This window comes from Pleurodeles waltl, chromosome 12 (assembly GCF_031143425.1).
Source record: "Pleurodeles waltl isolate 20211129_DDA chromosome 12, aPleWal1.hap1.20221129, whole genome shotgun sequence".
Classification (NCBI taxonomy): domain Eukaryota; kingdom Metazoa; phylum Chordata; class Amphibia; order Caudata; family Salamandridae; genus Pleurodeles; species Pleurodeles waltl.
Genome location: NC_090451.1, coordinates 641,094,293 through 641,108,349, shown reverse-complemented (window position 1 = coordinate 641,108,349; position 14,057 = coordinate 641,094,293). Strand labels below are relative to the sequence as shown.

General features: G+C 48.1%; 1 protein-coding gene across 1 annotated transcript in view; it reads left to right on the top strand.

Moving 5' to 3' along the window:
- Nucleotides 1-14,057, top strand: part of NPR1 (natriuretic peptide receptor 1) — an 806,130-nt gene that overhangs the window by 497,524 nt on the left and 294,549 nt on the right. The window lies entirely within an intron of this gene.

Genomic DNA, 14,057 nt, shown 5'->3' with positions numbered 1-14,057 from the left:
CATTCCATGCTCAAACTGGCAGATGACTATGGAATTCTTTATGCATTGTGGGCCAGATGTACCAAAGGATTTTACCCATTCTGTGTCTATGGGAAAATGCTTGAGTACATATGGCCCTTAGTTCTTTGCCTCTAGGACTAGACCAGTCAGTGAGATCCATGACATCAGGCTGAGTGTTTGGTGAACAAGTTGCTATAGGAGCATCAGCAGGGCATAAGGAGTAGAGTGGCCGCTTTGATTTTGCTCACCAAAACCTACTGAATTACTTGTTATGCTCTATCTTACTTTAATTATTTTTAACTTGAAGAATGATGAAAGGCTTTCTCAGCGTACTGAAGTCGCATTGGGGGCATTTTTTACAGCTTCTGCATTAGTTGTATCCTGAAAGTTAAGTATCTCCTCTGAGTGATTGCTTGGATGATTAATGTAGTTGGTGTAGTTTACCTTTTTTATCATTTTATTCTTTTTAGTGCTCATTTATATGATTCCCTTTACACGCCTTTCTTTGTTTATGATTTTTGACGGGTACTCCTCAGTCCAGTATTTTATTATGCTGCCACAGAGGTTATCTAGGAATTCTTCGTACCATTTACATTTGTTGCATCACTGAATCTGTTCTGAAAGTGGTCTTATTTACTCTATCAAGTTGTCTTACCCAGATATGCAGTGCAAGAGATGGAAAGTAATCAGAGAGTTCTCACAGCATGTTTGAGAATTATCAAGTTTGCCACCTTTTAATTTACAATTGAAAATTAGGTCCAATCAATCCAAGCCATGTGAACAGACTCATTAACTAGTTGGTTGAGTTTTAAAGCTTCCATATTCTCTATGCAGTAAACTCCGAGTTTATTATCAGGGGATCTCTACCTACTTGTTTGAATCTACCAACAGTATGATTTCTTAAATAATGGACAGCTCCAGGATTTGGTAAAAAAGCAATTTTAATATCTTAATCCAGTGGTTCCCAACCTGTGGTCCGGGGACCCCTGGGGTTCTGTGAAGCCTCCTCAGGGGGTCTGTGACTGCTCAGATTATAAAGTGTATATAAATAAAGTGGTTAATTGTACAACTGGAAATTTTAAAACATACTGTAAATGTCAAGGAATGTGAAATTAGAGGCTAAAAATGTAATTAGTAACCTCAGATTGATTTGTGGGAGCAGTACAGGTGCATCAAATAGAATGTAGTATGGAGAGAGTGTGGCTTCAATTAAATTTAGAAAAACTCAAACCTTCCTATTAAAATTTGCATTTTTCATTTGTATTGCAAATTAAATAAAATGTGTTATTATTTGTGTATGTGTGTGATGGAATGCTTGTTTCTGTATTGTTTGTGTATTGTTTTGCTGTTCAAACCATCAACAGTATTTAGGCTGGCGTCCCCGCTTCCAGTTGTGACTCAGTGGGGGGATCACCAGATTCCAATAATAATTAAGTGGGGGGGGGTCCGCAGGTTCCAATAATGACAAAGTGGGGTCCACAGAAGTCAAAAGGTTGGGGACCACTGTCGTAATCTATAAAAATTTATTGGGGGTGCTGATAAAAGATGTGGTTGTATCCACTGTGCATCTTGTAGCTAGGACCTCAGTAGAATTGTATAACATTATCGAGATCGCAATGCATTAGAGTTCCTTGGTGGATACTGCATACCCACTTTACCTCCCTTCTCTTCAGGGCACCCATTTTTCAGGATTGATATATCACCTTGTAGGAGCTATTTATCAATAATGGCTACTGGATAATCTGCAAGCCATGTTTCTAAAAAAAAAAACCATGGTGTTATACATTCCCCTTATTTAGTTCCACTTGATCAATTTGCGTGTGTCAAATGAGTGCTTTTTGATTAAAAATAGTTCTAATATGGTTTTCTGTTTCGGCTTCAAAGATACAGGTTTTCTGTGGCTTGTCTACCAGAAGTTGTGGTGCATTCCTGATCTTGAATGTCATCTGTGTAGTGTAATCTGTCTCCCTCCCTTTCTTCTGGGTTAGTTTGAGATTTGGGTGTTTGGCAGAAGTGTTTCATATTAGGTCTTTGTGCTTAGCTGTTAGTGGACTTTATGTAATTTTTGGTTCATTGCATGATTATGGTTGCAGTTTGATCGCTGGGATTGACGCTGCTAATAGGAGATGTATTTGTTGTATACATGATGGGTTTCTATATCATTCTGATAACTTGTTGTTCTAAAATTAACTCCTTATGGAATTATGTAGGCATTTGCTGTTGCAGGAATGTTAAATTAAAACAACAAAGGATAACAACAATCACAAAATAAATAAAGTATAACTGAAACTTGGTGCAGCCCCTCATAGTTAAAATTACAGTCAAAATGGAGGCAAAATGGAAGTGAGAGGAAATCTTGGTGGTTTAATTATGCTGCAGCTGTAATCGCATTAAAGGCAATTGACAATTGTTATAACTAATAGATTTAAGTGTGCTAAGCAAGTTTTTTTTTTTAAGGATTTCTTTTAGTCCTACACCGTGGCACATCGCTAAAGGCAGGATGTGGGGTAAATCAAAATTGATGGGATGGGGCTGCAAGTAAAACAGAAAATCGAAACCTATTGTGTCGATAATCAATGTGTCGGAATGGTCAGAGTGAGGAAGGATTTTTTAGGAGAAACTGAGGAAGGAAAGGCAACAAGCTTTCAGATTGTGCTTTGTGGTTTTAGGTTCCTCACTATCTAAAAGTCAGGATTTAGAATTAAGAGCCTTTACATGGCATCAGCTGAGCCAACCATTTCGGGAGCCCGAGGGACTGGATGCCATGGTGTTAGAAATGGCATTTCTGGTTGGCTAGGGTGTACACTTCACCCAGGCCAAACCCACCACCCTTGTCATGAAAAGTCAGATAAACACCCTAAATTAAACTGTGCTCACCCTCTGGTAGTTTGGCGCAGAACAGTCAGGCTTAACTTAAGAGGCAATGTATAAAGTATTTGTGCGGTAATCAAGCCAGAAATTACAGTGAAGACACCCCATAGGGATAATACTCCAGGCAGGGGTATAGTAAAAAATGTACACATTTTATGAGCTTTCAATATAATCGCAAAAGACAATATCAGAACATAAATAAAAGCAATATTTTAGGGTTAAGCATTTGCTGGGAAGTCTTCAGGCTGTTAGGTATGTTATCAAGGTGCTTTTAGATAAAGAAGTGTTACTGACAGGTCTCACACTATTTTCGTTGCACGAGGCATGCAAGGAGGGTATTCCAGGAAATTCACCGGCACCACTATCGAGGTGCTTGCAAGCAAAACAGCGTTATGGGCGGGCCTCATAGTATCTCCATAGCGCAAGGTGAGCATTGAAGATGTTCCTAAAAATCCACGTGTGCATGAGAATTATGGCCCTGCCCTAAAGCTTTGTAGAGCAGCAGCAGCAGCTCCCTTGATGGGGTGGAAGGTTCCAAGTTTGTTGGAGGCACCTTGCTTCGATTAGGACACATGGGGAGATCGCAAACCCTTGGGGTGCAGTCCTGGTCACAGAGGTATCGTAGGGCAAATGTGGTGGCCCCTCCCAGGGTTTCGCAGAGAGGAACGTGGACCTCACACGGCAGGGTTGCACAGAGGGGCAGGTATGAGCGGGGTTCTCCTGCACTCGAACACGGTCCTTCCCAGGGGGTTGGGGGAGGTGGATACAGTACCAACAACGACAGGAGGTGGTGTCCTGCGGCCACACTCCGAGTTGGAAGATACGCAGTGTGGCACGCACCTCGGCAAGTTCTTCCGGCAATGGTGTGCTGGACGAGGAAGCTTATTGCAGTCCCAAGCGCGGTGTTTCTCCTGAGACTAGACACGCGCAGGAGTTAGGTAGTGAACCCCTGGAGTTGGCTTGGGGGTTCCTTAGGCTGGGCAGGGCAGCGGTCCCTGAGGACAGTCGGGCAAAGCGAAGTAGCAATCCTTCTGGGCAGCAGGGTTTACTCCAGCAGAGTTTCCTCTTGATCAAGGAGTGAGCTGTCTGAGTGGATCAAGAGAACCAGTACTAATACGAGAAAGTGCATTTGATGTGGGGGATGACCACAAAAGAATCCTTGTGAAGGGCACAGTTCCCCCTTTCAGGTCGGTCTTTGCTCCAGACAGTCAGTCGGAGGTAATCAGCCCTTTTGTGTGAACCCTAGTCCTTACCGTTTGAGGTGTAAGTGTGAGCCCTTCCCAACCTCCTTCCCAGGAAGCCCATCAGTATGCAGATGTGGCTGAGTAGCCTATTTTGTGTTGTCTGAGGGGAATGTACAAGTGGAGCTCGCACCTAGCCCAAGCCAGACGTTCCAGAGTGCAGAGAACTGTCCACATTCTAAAAAGTGGCATTTCTAAAATAGTAATGATAAATCCAACATCAAAGAGGATTTATTATTCCCATTCCAGTGGTACTAAACATAATGCAGCTCCTCCTTTCAGAAAAGGAATTACACATTTATAGATCATATAAGAAATTCCTAATGCTGGCCCATGAGAGGGGCAGACCTCACCGGAATGAAAAATTACTTTTAGGAGCTTGTCATTACTAGGATATGAAAAACTTAAAGGTACATGTCCTACCTTTTGCTAACATTGCACCCTGCCCTATGGGCTACCTAAGGCCTACCTTGGGGGTGACTTACATGTAAGAAAAGGGGAGTTCTGGACTTGGAAAGAGGATTTGGACGCCAAGTTGGAGTGGCAATGAGACTGCATACGTGGGTTCTGTGATGGCAGGCCTGAGACTTGTTTACAGGGTTACTTAAGTGGGTGGCACAATCAGTGCTGCAGACCCACTAGTAGCATCCAGTTTACAGGCCCTTGGTATGTGGCATACCACTCTACAGGTAAATTAAATATGCCAATTGTTGTTACACCAAGGGTACCATGATGCAGGGGACAAGCACATGCACTTGAGCACTGATTAGCAGTGTTAAAGTGCTCAGAGTCCTATGGCCAACAAAAAGATACAGAAACAAAACAGGAGGTAATGGCAAAAAGTCTAATGTAAGGCCATCATAAGGTCGCCAGGTCTAATACATGCCCCCCCCCTCCCCCCCCCAAAACCCTCCTAGGTCTCCTGTGCTTTCTCTGCCACAGCCTCCGCTTCCCCAGCAGGTTGTGGTGCTCTAACCAAACCTTATGTCTAATGCAGATCTTCTGAGCCCGGGCAAGCGGATCTCTGCTGTCAGCAAAGCCTGGCTTGTTAATGCAATTTAAGTCCAGCATGCTGCCTGCTGTTCTTTGACACAATCCGTGTTTACCAACAGCATGCTCACTCGGACTGTCCTTTCTCCTCTCCCGGAAGTGTGGACACGTTCAAGCCACCTTGCAAAGCAGCATTGTCTAAACCACTTTCCCTCTCAGAAGTGAAGTTTATCAAAGACATAGTGTAGGAAGCTGGCTCGTTATATAGTGGACCAAAATGAGGTACACTGTGCAAAGAGTTCAGACAAACACCAGAGGTAGCACAAATTACATCCCAAATGCTCTCTTTTGTGGTAGTGTGATCGAGCAGTTGGGCATAGTAGAAGGTAGTGCTAAGCATGTAAGGCATACACTTATCTACAGTAAGTGAGACACACACCCAGTAAAGAAAGCCAACACCAGTTTATAAAACAAAAAACATATTCTTTTGTATAACCTTCAATACTAAGATCATCAGAATCAGGTCAGTAAATTTGAGATATGGATTCTTAAAGTTTTTAAAAATTGACAATGCAATTTTTGTGTGCAGTAATGTTATCCTATGAGGGAAATACGTACTGCATTTGGACACTTCACAGTGCCTTACGGGACTGTTCTCCAGGACTTACGGTGAGTATGGGGCAGAGTCCAAGGCCATAACAACAGGTCACATTGGGAGACTCTGGGACGTCCGGGTGCAGAGGTGTGTTAAGGCGTCGGGTGTCCCATTCACTTCTCCCCTTTGGTTACTGCCTTTTCCATCTCCTTTTTATCAGTTTTTGTCTTTCACTTCTTTCCTCAGCTACCCTCTGCATTTTTGCTTCATCACTCTATCCCCTCCTGTCTCTCTTCAGCTACCACGTCTCCTTTCTCGGTTACCATTAAACACTCTAACCTACTATTTTCCCCTGCCTCTGTGCTTATTGTCTCCCAACTTCCATCACCCACTTTTTGTCCATCTCTAGTGATATTCACGAAGCCTGTGCCCTTATTTGTCCTTTCATGTACTCTTTCATCTATTACACATTTCCATTCTCTCCTCAGCCACTCTTTTTAACCCGTCTCCTGTCACACCATTTTCCCTTCTCAGTTACACTTTTTTCCCTTCACTTCACAGGGGGTCTCGACCACTGAGGTCCTTGGGCACGTGGGGATACCGTTGGACCACTTCTCCTGGGCTATGTGGCATGGATGCAGTGGTGTCTTCTGGCGTTTGGTCTGTTGCTGGAGTTCCTCCTGGTTGTAGGGGGGCCTGCAGGAACAGTTTGCAGGTGTGGACTGGGAGTCCAGTGAGACCAAGCCTACAAGTGGATTCAGGTCTCACGAGGCTGTGAGACATGGGGATATCCTTGGATCTCTTCTCCCCAGTCCAGGACTGATGGGTGCAGAGATGTCTTGAGTCGTTGGTTTCTGTCTTGTGGTCACTCGCAGTTGTAGGGGTATCTGCAGAAACAGGCTGCAGATGCCATCTCGAAGTCCACAGTGGGTGAACTCAGAGTCGGCTTTGTCTCTCAAGGCCCTGGGGACAACGCTGACACAGGAGTCCCACTTTAGCACGGGCTAGGCGGCTCAGGTCTATGTTCTTCTTGGAGATGTGTGAATAACTGGCAGCTCTCCCAGTTTCTTGGATGCTGCAGCGGCAGGACAGGTCAGTTGCTCCTCGACGGTCAGGTGAAGCAGGCCGGCAGGGTGGGCACCATGTCAGTCGTGCTCTTCAGTTCTCGGGTTCAGCAGGTTTCTTGTCCACTCCTTCATTTGTGTCCAGCAAAGAGCTGAGGATCTGGTATCAGGGAGTTTCCTAAATACTCAATTTAGACTGCGTTAAGGAGACTGAAGGGTATTAGCCAATGGGCTGCTTACCCTGGGGTCACTACACTCCCTAGATTACCACTTTCTGTGAAGAGCGGGCATCACCCTGTCCACAGGTCCTAAATTCCACCACAGTTAAGATGGTGGAATTCCTGAGGCTGTGCCCACAACAGGCTGGCCACGCTAGGGGTATGTCCAGCCTGGGAATGCATCACGTCTCCAACATAGCCTATTTTCCCGCCTGTCCAGGTGCCAGATGGGCCCTGAGACAAGGGGCTTGGCATCTTCCTCTGAGGAAGGCCAGCTCTGCAAGCCAAAGGTGGTGAGCTTCTTTAAAGCTCCAGCCTTGGAATGTAGATTTGTGGGTTATCCTGTTGGGAGGGGTGTGTCAACACCCTGGCCAGAGCAGGCTTTGTTACTGACCTCCAGAGAGCAGAGGCTCTCACCCCTGGAGGTCATATTTTCATCTGTTGGCAAACTGGCTAGAACTGGTGTAGGAAGTTGGCTCTGTATATACTATTTCAAAGTAAGAAATAGTGTGCACAGAGTCCAAGGGTTCCCCTTAGAGGTAAGATAGTGGCAAAAGTAGATAATTCGAATGCTCTATTTTGTGGTAGGGTGGTCGAGCAGTAGGCTTATCAGAGGGTAGTGTTAAGCATTTGTTGTACACACACAGGGAATACATGAGGAACACACACTCAAAGACTTAATCCAGGCCAATAGGTTTTTATATTGAAAAATATCTTGTCTTAGTTTATTTTAAGAACTGCAGGTTCAATATTTACATTAAACACTTTAAATGGAAGGTACTTCACTTAGTTACTTTAGGAACTTTGAATGAAAACAATATCATGTACAGTCTTTGTAAAAATGGCAATAAGCTATTTTTAAAGTGGACACTGTGCAAAAATCAACAGTTCCTGGGGGAGGAAGTAAAGGTTAGATTAGGAGGTAAGTACAACACTTACAAGTCTCAGTCCTGGGGCATAGGCAGCCAACCGTCAGGGGTTCGAAGCAACCCCAAAGTTACCACACCAGCAGCTCGGGGCTGGTCAGGTGCAGAGGTCAAAGAGGTGCCCAAAACATATAGACGCCTATGGAGAACAGGGGTGCTCCGGTTCCAGTCTGCCAGCAGGTAAGTACCTGTGTCTTTGGGGGCAGACCAGGTGGGTTTTGTAGAGCACTGGGGGGGGACACAAGTAGGCACACAAAACACACCCTCAGTGGCACAGGCGCCGGCCGGGTGCAGTGTGCAAAGCATGTGTTGGGTTTCTGATAGGAAACAATGGAGGGACCCGGGGGTCACTCTAGCGGTGCAGGCAGGTACAGGGGGGGCTCCTTGGGGCAGCCACCACCTGGGCTAGGCAGAGGTTCGCCTGGGGGTCACTCCTGCGTCGAAGTTCGGTTCCTTCAGGTCCTGGGGGCTGCGGGTGCAGTGTTACTTCTCCAGGCGTCAGGTCCCTTGTTACAAGCAGTCGCGGTCAGGGGGAGCCTCTGGATTCTCTCTGCAGGCATCGCTGTGGGGCTCAGGGGGGTCTTCTCTGGTTACTCACGGGCTCGCTGTCACCGGGGAGTCCTCCCTGTGGTGTTTGTTCTCTGGATCTCGAGCCGGGGGCATCGGGTGCAGTGTGTGAAGTCTCGCGCTTCCGGCAGGAAACGTGAAGGCTTTGAAAGTTGCTTCTTTGTTGCAAAGAAGTAGCTGGTTTTGAGCAGGGCCGCTGTTCACTGGAGTTTCTTGGTCCTTTAATCCAGGGCAGGCCTCTGAGGCTTCAGAGGTCGCTGGTCCCTGTCGGATGCGTCGCTGGAGCAGGTTTTCGAAGTTGGAGACAGGCCGGTAGAGCTGAGGCCAAGGCAGTCTTTGTCCTCTTCCTTCTCTGCAGGCTTGTAGGTCAGCAGTCCTTCTTGTTTCTTCAGGTTGCAGGAATCTGATTTCCCGGGATCCGGGGTGCCCCTAAATACTGAATTTAGGGGTGTGTTTAGATCCGGGAGGGCAGTAGCCAATGACTACTGTCCTTGAGGGTGGCTACACCCTCTTTGTGCCTCCTCCCTGTGGGGAGGGGGCACATCCCTAATCCTATTGGGGGAATCCTCCAAAATCAAGATGGAGGATTTTTAAAGGCAGGGGTCACCTAAGGGGCTGTCCTGACTGGTGGGTGACTCCTCCTTGTTTTTCTCACTATCTCCCCTGGACTTGCCGCCAAAAGTGGGGGCTGTGTCCAGGGGGCAGGCATCTCTACTAGCTGGAGTACCCTGGGGCATTGTAACACAAAGCTTGAGACTTTGAGGCTCACTGCTAGGTGTTACAGTTCCTGCAGGGGGGAGGTGTTAAGCATCTCCACCCAGTGGAGACTTTGTTTCTGGCCTCATAGAGCACAAAGGTTCTCAGCAGCAGGCTGGCACAGACCAGTCAGTCCTGCACTGAAGGATTGGGTAAAATACAGGTGGTATCTCTAAGATGCCCTCTGTGTGCATTTTTTAAAAATAAATCCAACACAGGCATCAGTGTGGGTTTATTATTCTGAGAAGTTTGATACCAAACTTCCCAGTATTCAGTGTAGCCATTATGGAGCTGTGGAGTTCGTTTTTGACAAACTCCCAGACCATATACTTAATATGGCTACACTGTACTTACAATGTCTAAGAATAGACTTAGGCCCTGAAGGGGCATATTGCTCATGCAGCTATGCCCTCACCGGTGGTATAGTGCACCCTGCCTTAGGGCTGTAAGGCCTGCTAGAGGGGTGACTTACCTATGCCACAGGCAGTATTTTGTGTGCATGGCATCCGGTCTGGGATGCCATGTCGACTTTGCCTTTTTCTCCCCACCAACACACACAATCTGCAATGGCAGTGTGCGTGTATTATGTGAGGGGTCCCTAAGGGTGGCACAACACATGCTGCAGCCCTTAGAGACCTTCCCTGGTCACAGGGCCCTTGGTACCACTTGTAACATTTACAAGGGATTTATCTGTGTGCCAGGGCTGTGCCAATTGTGGAAACAATGGTACATTTTAGGTGAAAGAACACTGGTGTTGGGGCCTGGTTAGCAGGGTCCCAGCACACTTCTCAGTCAAGTCAGAATCAGTATCAGGCAAAAAGTGGGGGGTAACTGCAACAGGGAGCCATTTTCCTACAACTGGTCAGTGAGCTCGCCAGCAGTTGGTAAGATTTCAGGGGTGCCCTTTGGGTACATGTATTAATAAACCTGTCAGTGGAATCAGTGAGGGTTTATCAATATGAGATGTTTGATACCAAACATCCTTAGTTTCAGTGAAGCCATCACGTAGCAGGGGAACTCGTATTGACCAGTTTCCAGCACATGTATTTAAAATGGCTTCACTGCACACTTAATATGTCTAAGAATCAACAAAGGCATAGCAGGGGCATATCTGCTCTTGCAGATATGCCCACACATGTAATATTATGCACTCTTCCTTAAGGCTGTAAGGCCTGCTGTAGTGGTGACTTACAAATATCACAGGCAATGTTTTAGGGGGCATGACCCATCTGGCACCTGGCACACACAGTGTGTACCATGCCGTGTTTTCACTTTTGGGAGCACCTTGTACTGCAGCCTGCAATGGCAGTCTGCATGATATTGGTGTTTGGTCCCTTAGAGTGGCACAAGTTTAGCTGCAGCTCTTAGAGGCCGTCTTCAGTACTCATACCCTAGGTACCAGGGGTACCATTTACTACGGACTTACAGAAGTACTAAAGGGTCTGCCCACTTGGGAATCAAGTGACTAGGTGTTTTGTTTTGGGGAAGGAACACTGGCACCGGGGACCTGGTTAGCAGGAACCCAGTGAGTGTCAGTCAATGTTGCACCAAAAACCAGGCAAAAAGTGTGCGGGTGCGTACTGCAACCAGAACCCAGCTTCCTACAGGTAGTCTTTAATTATTTTTATATTATAGAGACTTCTAGTTGCAGATTACTTAACTTAGAATTTCCCCCAGGCGTTAGACTGGATCCGGAGATTTTCCTTCGAGCAATACCCTTGCGCGTCAGTAGGTCGGTAGGTGGCGTCGGTCGACTCTGAGAGCATTATTGGCATTGTAGTCGCCGTGATGACGTCAGGAGTAGCACATAGACGCCGCCTCAGCGCAGTGACGTCAGTTCTTTTCTTTCCGCATCAGGTGCTGATCCGGAGAGAGCTACCCTGGTCTCTTTTTGACCGAATTAGACAGTTTTGTTCAGTTTTCTAGTGAGCTTTTGGTGTGTGAAGATGTCCCTGAAGACCGGTTTCAAGCCGTTTGAGGACTGTCACTGCATGATGTCAGTGACGGATCCGCATCAGGTTTGTTTGTGGTGTCTTGAGTGCGACCACAACCCAAAGTGGTGCTCTGAGTGCCGGGCTGGGCACCCGGAGGCCTTGAGGGGGAGGGGTACCTCAAACTCATGGCGGCCAGGCACTCAACTCCGTGTAGCTCCCGGTCTCGATCGAGAGGAAGGTCTCGAGACCGTTCGCAGAGACATCACCACTCGTCGTCCACAAAATCCTCGGGTACAGGTAAGAAGAAGAAGAAAAAATCGAACAGGTCTCATCGCTCTCCGACTTCGCCCCGTCACTCAGCTGACGTGACGCGGGAGGAGCGTCGACTCTAAAGGCCTCTGTCCTGGGAGCCTGCATCTGGGTCCGCTCAACACTTCCCTGAGTTTCCAGGAGCCGGAGTGACCCCCGCCCAACTTAAGGAATTCTATGAGGCCATGCGCCTCATCTTTTGGCGGACCGACCCCGATACGGTGTCTTCGGGCCAAGGGGTTCGGTTGAGGGGCCTTCGGCAGCAGCTTTGGCTCCGGCCACCAAGGTCCTCTCCATATCTGCACCAGGGGCCGTCGCACCGTTGAGACCTTCCCCGGCGCTGGGTCAATTGTCGACGCTCCCGATGTCGGTAGTGCCCACTATTGACGTCAACCCGATCCTTATCCCTGACGACTTGGAGTCGGGGCGGCGTCAGCCGCCACCCCCTTTCTCTTTGATGGGCCCTATTCACCCCAAGTCAGATTCAGACCCTTTTTCCTATGGGTACAAATTCGGGGAAGGATTGGAGGGGTCCCTGGACCTTTGTAAATACCAGGATGACCCATCCTTGGACTGGGCACAGTCTGCCCAGTGCACCTTTGCCCCCGCTGCAGCCTCCAAACCCTCCTAGTCCGTCCCCCCACTCTCTCCCAGTTGACGGCAGGATTCGCCATCACCTGCCCCACTGGGAATCCATCAGTACAGACAGATGGGTTTTGCAGATCATTCGGAAGGGTTACTCCCTCCCTTTCGAATCTGCCCCACCAGCCATGCCTCCATCACTCAGCCAAGTCCTGGAGGATCATTTGACACTTCTCTGCCAGGAAGTTATGGCTCTCTTGTCCAAGGGAGCTATAGAGAAGGTCCCTGTGCCTGAACAAGGTTGTGGTTGTTATTCCCACTACTTTCTGGTGCCAAAAAAGCACAAGGGCTTACGTCCTATCCTAGACCTTCGGGACCTAATCTACTTCCTCAAGAAGGAGAAATTCAAAATGCTCACCCTGGCTCAGTTTCTGTCTGCCTTAGACCCAGGAGACTGGATGGTTGCGTTGGACTTGCAGGATGCTTATTTCCACATCCCCATTCTGCCTGCCCACAGACTTTACCTACGATTCGTGGTAGGTCACAAGCACTTTCAGTTTACCGTGCTCCCCTTCAGCCTTACCAGCGCCCCTCGGGTGTTCACGAAAGTGATGGCGGTGGTTGCAGCTCATCTGCGCAGGATAGGAGTATCAGTCTCCCCCTAACTCGACGACTGGCTGTTGAAGGTGGAGTCGCCCCAAAAAGTCGTCACCCACCTTCAGACTACGGCGAGCCTCCTGTATACGCTGGGGTCCACTATAACATGCCGAAGTCACACCTGACTCCCTCTCAGACGCTCCCTTTCATCTGAGCTGTTCTGGACACAGTGCAGTTTCGGGCTTATCCTCCTGAAAAGCAAGTCCAAGATATTCAGGCTATGATTCCGATCTTTCAGCCTCTGTCTTGGGTTTCAGTGATGGCGTCCTGCATCCTGCTAGTGACACATGCCAGGTGGCATATGCAGGCTTTGCAGTGGGTCTTAAAGTTCCAGTGGGCGCAGCATCGGGCAAATCTCTCTGATATGGTCCAGATCTTGGAGGGGACTGCGAAAGACCTGCAGTGGTGGCTTTCGAATCCGCATTGGGTCCACGGCAGATCCCTCTCCCTTCCCCAACCAGATCTACCTATAGTGACAGATGCGTCACTTCTGTGTTGGGGCGGCCACATGGGAGAGGCGGAGATCAGAGGCCTCTGGTCTCTGGCAGAGTCTGGGCTTCATATCAATCTTCTGGAGCTCCGGGCGATCAGGCTTGCGCTGAAAGCATTTCTTCTCTCTCTCAAAGGGAAAGTAGTGCTGGTGTTCACGGACAATACTACTGCCATGCGGTACTGCAACAAACAAGGCGGAGTAGGGTCCTGGACCCTTTGTCAAGAGGCCCTACTTCTTTAGATATGGCTGGAACATCAGGGCATCACCCTGGTGGTTCCACATCTGGTGGGTTCTCTCAATGCCAGAGTGGCTGAACTCAGCCGTCGATGCACAGACGATCATGAATGGCGTCTCCATCCGGAGGTGGCGCAAGGTCTCTTTCAGCAGTGGAGAGATCCTTGATTAGATCTGTTCGCCTCTGGAGAGAACACGCAATATAAGCTATTTTGCGCATTGGAGTTTCCAAGGCGGCACTCGCTCAGAGGCACTTTTCATCTTGAGTGGAACTCTGGCCTCCTTTCCGCCTATACCGCTTCTGCCCAGAGTTCTCAAGAAGATCAGGAACGACCAGGCCCAAGTCTTCTTGGTGGCTTCGGACTGGGCAGGGAGAGTCTGGTATCCAGAGCTATTGAGCATGGCCATGGATCCTCCAGTCAGACTGCCTCTTCGGGCGGATCTTCTGTCACAGCAACAGGGTACGGTTCTCCACCCGAACCTGTCCAATCTCCGCCTTCATGAGTGGAGATTGAGCGATGACAGTTGACGACTTTTGATCTTCCACCTGAAGTCTGTGATATTATCTTGCCAGCCAGGTGTCACGCCACCACAACTGTATACACTTGTCGTTGGCATAA